Here is an 8,716-nt window from a genome sequence, read left to right as displayed (position 1 = left end):
ATACACAAATCTCTATCCTATACTTTTTTAATACTCCATCCGTCCACGAAAAATAGGGCGCATTTGTCATTTGTGGTTGTCCACGAAAAATAGGGACTTTGAAATAATATGGACCCTACATTCCACTAACACTACTTCTCTCTTACTTTTTCCCTTTTTCTCTTACTAATAATATGGACCACACATTCCACTAAAACTACTTCTCTCTTACTTTACCAATTCTACATTAAAACCTATATTATTCACAAAGTACCCTATTTTTCGTGGACAGATGGAGTATATATTTATAAATACTCTAATAAAAATCACAAATTTCATTTAGATTAAAATTGTATAATTAAAATATCAAAATTACATATTATTGTAAAATAAAAAAATAGTGTTTGAAGTCTAAAATCGCATATTAAAATCATAATCATTCGTTAGTGCTAATAAAACGCATCACATTTGAGTTGTTCGTGGTTAACAACATAGCACTACGAGTCATGGCGCCTTAAGATAAAACGTAACTCACCTTTCACTAATATTTTTTCTCCCACTTTCTACTACTGTCATTGTCTCATTAAAAATAAAACGTTTTCCTTTTTAGATTGTCACATTAAAAATAAAACTTTACCTCATTAGAAAGAACACTATCTCTACTTTTCACTCTCTTTAACTTTATTTTCTCTTCTTTAACTCAGAACATAACTCTACATAAAAATCTCGTTTTGAAACAAAATGTTTCATATTTAGTGGGACAGAGGGAGTATATTACTTACTGCCCATGTTATTGATAAGGCTCATTTCATGCATCGGTTTAGGGGTAAAATGTACGCTACTTGATCAGTTTATCGCGCAAAGCAAGTGTTAAATATGCAGGAATGCCGCTTGACCAAGGCACAAGTCCAAACTGATCAATCGAGTACAATAGGCGAAAAAGGCCAAATATTGGGGGAGTTGATCAAGGGGAGTAATCAAGTAGGCAAGGAGGGGACCACTGGTTTCCAGAAGAAGGACACATGAGGCTATGAGCTGGTGGTGCACATCATTCTGTTATCAAGGACAACGTTCTAGAATGGGACACGTGCTGATATATGAGACGCAAGGACAGAGCTGAGTCATGAATCTGTTACTGAAAAGCGTCGTCATTCTAGAAGGAGAGCACGTAGCAACCAATGAGTCGCTCACTCTCAACATGAGCGAATATTCCCTGCCAAGATCGTTATCCAGCTGGAGGTCGTGCCAAGCCTATAAATAGAGGATGTGTCACCGCATTAAAGGGGGATCCTTTACTTTCCGTCTTTAGTTTAGTTTAGTTTAGTTTAGCTCTCCAGTTCAGTTCCCTAGATAGCTTAGATAAAGTAATGCTTAGTTAGAAAGAGAGATTGAAGGAGCGCTGCAGAATATATGATATCTGTCGGCGTATTCTTAAGTTTCCCGCCGAGGAACTCCTCGGTTTACATGCTTTCGTAGTTCCGAAGTGTTAGCTTAGTTTAAATTTCACGTTGTACTGTTATGAGTTTTAGTTTTAATCAAAGTTGCTTTCATTTTCATCATCGTGTTTACTGCTCTAAGTAGTTAATTTTCATTGCAGTCTGAGATATACACGAAAATAATGTGAGTGGGTGGATCTTTGACTGTGGGGCTACAGATACAATGACATATGATAGAAATGATTTTTCCGTGTTTAATGAAGCAACTAAAAGTTAAATCCAAACTGTGGATGGGGAGTTAACATCTGTAAATGGAAGTGGAACTATTGAGATTTCTCCAGACTTGAAACTCACAAATTGTCTCTATGTGCCAAAGTTATCTCACAAGTTGATGTCTATTAGTCATGTGACTAAAGAATTGAATTGTACTTTATTAATGCACCTGAATTTCTGTGTTTTATAGGATATCAGGACGAGGAGAATAATTGGGCGTGACACTTAGCGTCAAGGCCTCTATTATGTGGATGAGAGGGCTCACCAAGGTTGCGCCACAATGCTTGCTCACGGATCTGCCAATCAAGAAGCTTGGTTGTGGAACCGTATAATGGGTCATCCTTCCTCGGGTTATTTTAAATTGCTTTTTCCAAAAATTTTCCAATTTAAACACATTTCTTGTGAGTCGTGTATTTTGGCAAAGAGCGATAGACAATCTTTTAAATCCAATGATACTCTTGTTAAAGATATTTTTTCTTTAGTTCATGCTAATGTTGGGGCCATGCAACTATTATTGATGATCATGATTTTAAATATTTTTTTTATATTTGTTAATGGCTGTACTAGAATGACCTGGGTATATTTTTTGAGAAACAAATCTGAAGTTTTGGAGAAATTTGTCACGTTCTTTAAAATGATTCAAACTTATTCTTTAAAGCACGAAGGTTAGTTCATCAACTAGTTGACCTTATACACCCGAGCAAAATGGGGTAGTTGAGAGGAAAAATAGGATTCTACTTGAAATAACTCGTGCCTTACTTTTTGACTCAAATGTTCCAAAATTTCTTTGGCCCGAAGCTCTAATCACCACCGTATACCTTGTTAACCGTCTCCCCACGAAAATACTTAACATAAAAACACCTCTTTAGACTCTCGAAATTGGCAGAAATTCCTGAACCTCTCACTCTTCCTCTTAAAAGTTTTTGTTGTTCAGTACATGTGCATGTTCCAAAACACGAGAGAACTAATTTTTTTGCTTGTGCTATAAACTGTGTTTTTTGGGAAACGGGATTAATCAAAAGGGGTATCGGTGTTATGATCCTTCATCTAGGAAGATTATGACTACCATGAATTGTAATTTTCTTGAATGTGAGTATTTTTACCACACCCAACTTCGGGGTCAGGGGGAGATTAACCAAAACGGCGTGGGTGTTAGTGGACACCAGAATTGGTCAGTATCACAATCAAGCAACTCCGAGGCGGAACCAACAGAGCAAGTTAGTGCCACCGTCGAGCAGGTCACAACTACGGTAGAGCTTCCTCAGTCAACTACGTCACAGTTAAGTGCTATGCTCGAATTTTGCACTGTTTTAAGACCTTTAATTGGTCCATTTTTTATGTCAAAATCACAATTCATATCTATATTTTGCATATTTTATCTATTTTGGTATTTTGATGTGTTTTGTGAGAAATGTGCATATTTGAGCCTAAAAAGACAGCAAAAAGTTGAAGTTGGAAATCTGGAGCTTTTGAGACGCCCAGCGGTCCGCTGCAACCCATACAACGGCCGCTGGGGCCCAACGACCGCTAAGCCAGTAGCGGTCCGCTCCGAAAAAAGTTGTACTGGAAAGAAGAACATGCCTAGCGACCGCTGGGAAGTGCGCAGCGACCGCTCCAAGAGATTCTGAAGCTACGGGATTAATCACTGCGACCGCTGGAACACAGTGTAGCGACCGCTATCCAAGAGGCAGAGACTACGGATCAATGTGCAGTGACCGCTATGAAAACGCGGCTCACAGAATTGACCTAATTTCTCTCCAAGATTAACCAAACTTAGCCACCTTTTACCTTATTTACTGCTGCTATAATTTTCCTCTATATATACTCCCTCAAGCCTCTTCATTAAGGATCCTCTTGTTGCCATTTAATTATAGAGCATAAATTTGAGAATTCTTCATTGTGCAAGAGGTTGAAGAAGGAATCAAGAGAAGATCAAGGCTACAAGGATTCAACCTTTGGTTCTATTGCTTTAGTTCTTATGTTCACTTTGTTTTCCGTACAATCTATGTTTTTAGCTTATTCAATCATGTGTAATTAAATTCATAGGATTCTAGGGATGTGTTAGTAACGACTTTGGTTATACAATTCCGTTTTCTATTTAATATCCCTTTTGTTTTTACTTCATTTCTTCCCTAAGTTGTGGGATAATGTTTCACGTTTGAGTGACACATTCGGTGATGAATTAATATAATTTGCTACATAATCGTGAGAGGAGGTTGGCGAGTTAGGTCCACTTAGTAGACTCTACAATTAGCTTCCCTTAAAACGGCAATGTTAATTGAGAGTGAGGACTTTATAAGGGTGTTAGGAGCTTTTGGGAGTTACGGATCTAGGATTGACAACCCTAGTGATAGGGTATTGTAGTTGGAATTTGTATAACCATAACTTTGAACGTTTATCCTTGGAATTCTCTTATCCTCATAATTTCTCTTTAATTACTTGCAATTAGTTGTTTACTTGTTTTCAAACTGTTTTTAGTTTTCAAAATTCCAAAACTTTCGGTTTTCCATATAGTGAAAGAAGCTTACCATTAGGGTAAATCTCTTTCCCTTTTTGTTTATTGATTCTGCTAAAGAGTGGTTTGTGTGTCTACCTACAGAGCAAGTCTCCACGTGGAAAGATATAGTGGCAGCATTCCTAGACAAGTACAATCCGTCGGGCACCATTCTGAAGTTGAAGAATGAGATCTTCCAGTTCATTCAAGGCCACGATGAGCCTCTCTACGAGGCTGTTGCTCGTTTCAAGGGCCTCCTCCGTAAGTGCCCCAACCAAGGTTTCACCGTGGGCCATTAGGTAGGCATACTTTATAATGGTTTTAATGAACAAATTTGTGCTATGTTGGATTCAGGGGCCAACGGAGGATTTCTGCGGAAGAGTGGACCAAAAGCCATGGCGGTGATAGAAGAGTTCGCCAGAAATAGCCGAGGGTGGTCAAAGGAAAGACATAGCTCGTAAAGGGAAGAAGCCATCAACGAGGCCGAAGATAGTTCTTTTGCCATGGAATTGGCCGAGCTTGGAGTGCGGGTTAATCAAATCGACACATTAAGAAGAGAGGATCAGGTTCCACCGACCACCGTCATTGCGGTCACCAAACCCGACACTCCTCCCGCTCCTACCGAGGATGTCAACTATGTGCAACAAGGAGGCGGTCCCAATAGGCCTTATAACAACAATTATCGTCATGGCCAGGGGGGCGGTAATTTCAATAATTAAAATGGGAACCTTCCTCATCCCAACCTTTCTTATTCAAAAAATAATTTCTTGCAACCCCCTGCAGGATTTAATGTTAGCAAAGGTGGGGTAGTTGAACCCATAAAGAAGGAGGAGAAGTACGACCAAGGGATAATGAAAATTTTGGAAGTGCTAGTGCAAGATAGGAAGACCAATGATACCAAGATTGGGGTCGTTGAAGTTAGATTGAACAACCTCAAGATAGGAAGACCAATGACATCAAGATCAAACGGACCAAGTACAACAAAAGATAGAGGAGGACAAGACAAAGGCAGCAGCACGAGGGGCCGACATCAAGAAAAAGTTGGTTGCAAAGAAGAAACGGGCGAAGTCAGCACCTCCGGGACGAATTCTTGGGTCTGCCCGACGCACAGCGGATCGCTGCACACGCCGCAGCGGCCCGCTGTCGAACAGTTTGAAGCACCCGCCAGCGATGGACTAGTGCGGTACAATGGGATTGTACTCCCTTTCCAGCCAAAGAGGAAGTTTAAGCTTGAAGGGCAGTTTAAGCATTTCATAAACATGTTTTGTAAGGTTTATACTAACATCCCTCTCGCCGACTCGTTGCAGGAAATTCCTAGGTACTCTAAGCTACTAAGGGAGGCCGTGATGAAGAAGAAGAAGCTTACCAAAGAGATCATTCAAATGGAGAAGGCCGTGAAGCAAAGAGATCCCGGCCAGTTCATCATTAGGTGCTCAAAGGGACAAGGCCCTCTGCGATATAGGAGCAAGCATAAACATCTAGGGTACTTCATTTTTGTGGGCGGCAACCTCGTCAATTGGCGGAGTAAGAAGCAAAAGGTGGTAGCTTAGTCAAGTGCTGAGGCAGAATTTCGAGGGATCAAAAGTGGAGTGATTGAGATTTTGTGGCTAAAAGGATGATGACAGAGTTGGAGTTGAGGCCACAAAAATTGTGCAAATTGTTCTGTGATAACAAAACAGCTATCAGTATATCGGAAAATCCAGTCCAACATGATCGGACAAAGCATGTCGAGGTGGATCGTCACTTCATCAAAGATAATATAGAGGCAAAAATCGTGGAGCTACCGTTTGTCAGATCAGAAGACCTTAGCCGATATTCTCACAAAGGCCGTGGACTCTAAGAACTTTCATGGAGTAATTCCCAAGTTAAGTATTGGAGATCCCGTTACTTAACTTGAGAGAGAGTGTTGGAAAGAAATCAATGAAAATCAAAATCAAGGAGGAATGAATTGAGGAGATCATGTAATTGATACTTTCCATGTAAAATAGAATCAGACATTAGGGTAAATCTTTACCATACTTATGTACTCCTAAGCCTACTTAAAGGCGTGTAATCCATGACACAAAACAAGTAGAATGAGAATTAAACAATTCAATACACAAATCTCTATCCTATACTTTTTTAATACTCCATCCGTCCACGAAAAATAGGGCACATTTGTCATTTGTGGTTGTCCACGAAAAATAGGGACATTGAAATAATATGGACCCCACATTCCACTAACACTACTTCTCTCTTACTTTTTCCCTTTTTCTCTTACTAATAATATGGACCACACATTCCACTAAAACTACTTCTCTCTTACTTTACCAATTCTACATTAAAACCTGTATCATTCACAGAGTACCCTATTTTTGTATAATTAAAATATCAAAATTTCATTTAGATTAAAATTGTATAATTAAAATTGTATAATTAAAATTGTATAATTAAAATATCAAAATTACATCAAAATAACATTAAAACCTCTAATAAAAATCACAAATTTCATTTAGATTAAAATTGTATAATTAAAATATCAAAATTACATATTATTGTAAAATAAAAAAAAAAGTGTTTGAAGTCTAAAATCGCATATTAAAATCATAATCATTCGTTAGTGCTAATAAAACGCTTCACATTTGAGTTGTTCGTGGTTAACAACATAGCACTACGAGTCATGGCGCCTTAAGATAAAACGTAACTCACCTTTCACTAATATTTTTTCTCCCACTTTCTATTACGGTCATTGTCTCATTAAAAATAAAACGTTTTCCTTTTTAGATTGTCACATTAAAAATAAAACTTTACCTCATTAGAAAGAACACTATCTCTACTTTTCACTCTCTTTAACTTTATTTTCTCTTCGTTAACTCAGAACATAACTCTACATAAAAATCTCGTTTTGAAACAAAATGTTTCATATTTAGTGGGACAGAGGGAGTATATTACTTACTGCCCATGTTATTGATAAGGCTCATTTAATGCATCGGTTTAGGGGTAAAATGTACGCTACTTGATCAGTTTATCGCGCAAAGCAAGTGTTAAATATGCAGGAATGCCGCTTGACCAAGGCAACAAGTCCAAACTGATCAATCGAGTACAATAGGCGAAAAATGCCAAATATTGGGGGAGTTGATCAATGGGAGTAATCAAGTAGGCAAGGAGGGGACCACTGGTTTCCAGAAGAAGGACACATGAGGCTATGAGCTGGTGGTGCACATCATTCTGTTATCAAGGACAACGTTCTAGAAGGGGACACGTGCTGATATATGAGACGCAAGGACGGAGCTGAGTCACGAATCTGTTACTGAAAAGCGTCGTCATTCTAGAAGGAGAGCACGTAGCAACCAAAGAGTCGCTCACTCTTAGCATGGGCGAATATTCCCTGCCAAGATCGTTATCCAGCTGGAGGTCGTGCCGAGCCTATAAATAGAGGATGTGTCACCGCATTAAAGGGGGGATCATTTACTTTCCGTCTTTAGTTTAGTTTAGTTTAGTTTAGTTCTCCAGTTCAGTTCCCTAGATAGCAGATAAAGTAATGCTTAGTTAGAAAGAAAGATTGAAGGAGCGCTGCAGAATATATGATATCTGTCGGCGTATTCTTAAGTTTCCCGCCGAGGATCTCCTCGGTTTACTTGCTTTCGTAGTTCCGAAGTGTTAGCTTAGTTTAAATTTCACGTTGTACTGTTATGAGTTTTAGTTTTAATCAAAGTTGCTTTCATTTTCATCATCGTGTTTACTGCTCTAAGTAGTTAATTTTCATTCCAGTCTGAGATTTACTTGACCTAGTAGTTAAAGTTCCGTTGAGCAAGTAGTTAGTTACTTATCTGCCTAAGTTAAAATCAGTAGTTAAAAACTTCCAAAAGTAAAGCGTGGCAGCAGCCAACCCCCTGTTCACTACTCACACACTTAAAACACTAGCTTCCCTGTGGGATCGACCCCGAACTTGCCGCTTCACTATTAAAGTAGTGCAAAATTAGGAGTTTATAAATTACATTGGTGGCGTGCGAAAGCGAGATCAACTTGATCAAGTGGCAACGACATTTGCTAACTGATCCATCCGGTTCGGTTATCTCTTTCATATAACTTGAATCAAAAACCGCATTTTCGCAGCCCGCCAAAATGGCGCCGTTGCCGGGGAATCATGGTGTTATTTTATATTTTTATGTAGCGCATAGGTGTATATAATTTTGTTTCTTTCTTTTCTCATTTGTTTTTTTTTTCTTCTATTGATGAGAAGGTACCACCGCGGCAACCGCTGGAATCACCATCTTATATACAGAGGCACTAACGCTCATTGGAGAGCCCAGGAAGCCGGCGTAGTTACCACTCGTTACAGAGCCGCACTAGCAGCAGCAGTAGCCGCGGATCAACTGACCAGCGAAGAAGAAGGAGAGCAGAACGCGCAACCTAGACTACCACCACTTGAACAAGAAAAAGAAGAGATGGCCCTCGTCGACAACGACTTAGGAATTGGCTCTCTGCACGCTCATGACGAGAAGGATCCCACACATGCCATTGCCGTTACTCCTGGGATGCGGACCATCGCGAT

This window comes from Salvia splendens, chromosome 1 (assembly GCF_004379255.2).
Source record: "Salvia splendens isolate huo1 chromosome 1, SspV2, whole genome shotgun sequence".
Lineage (NCBI taxonomy): Eukaryota > Viridiplantae > Streptophyta > Magnoliopsida > Lamiales > Lamiaceae > Salvia > Salvia splendens.
This window is presented reverse-complemented; position numbering follows the sequence as displayed.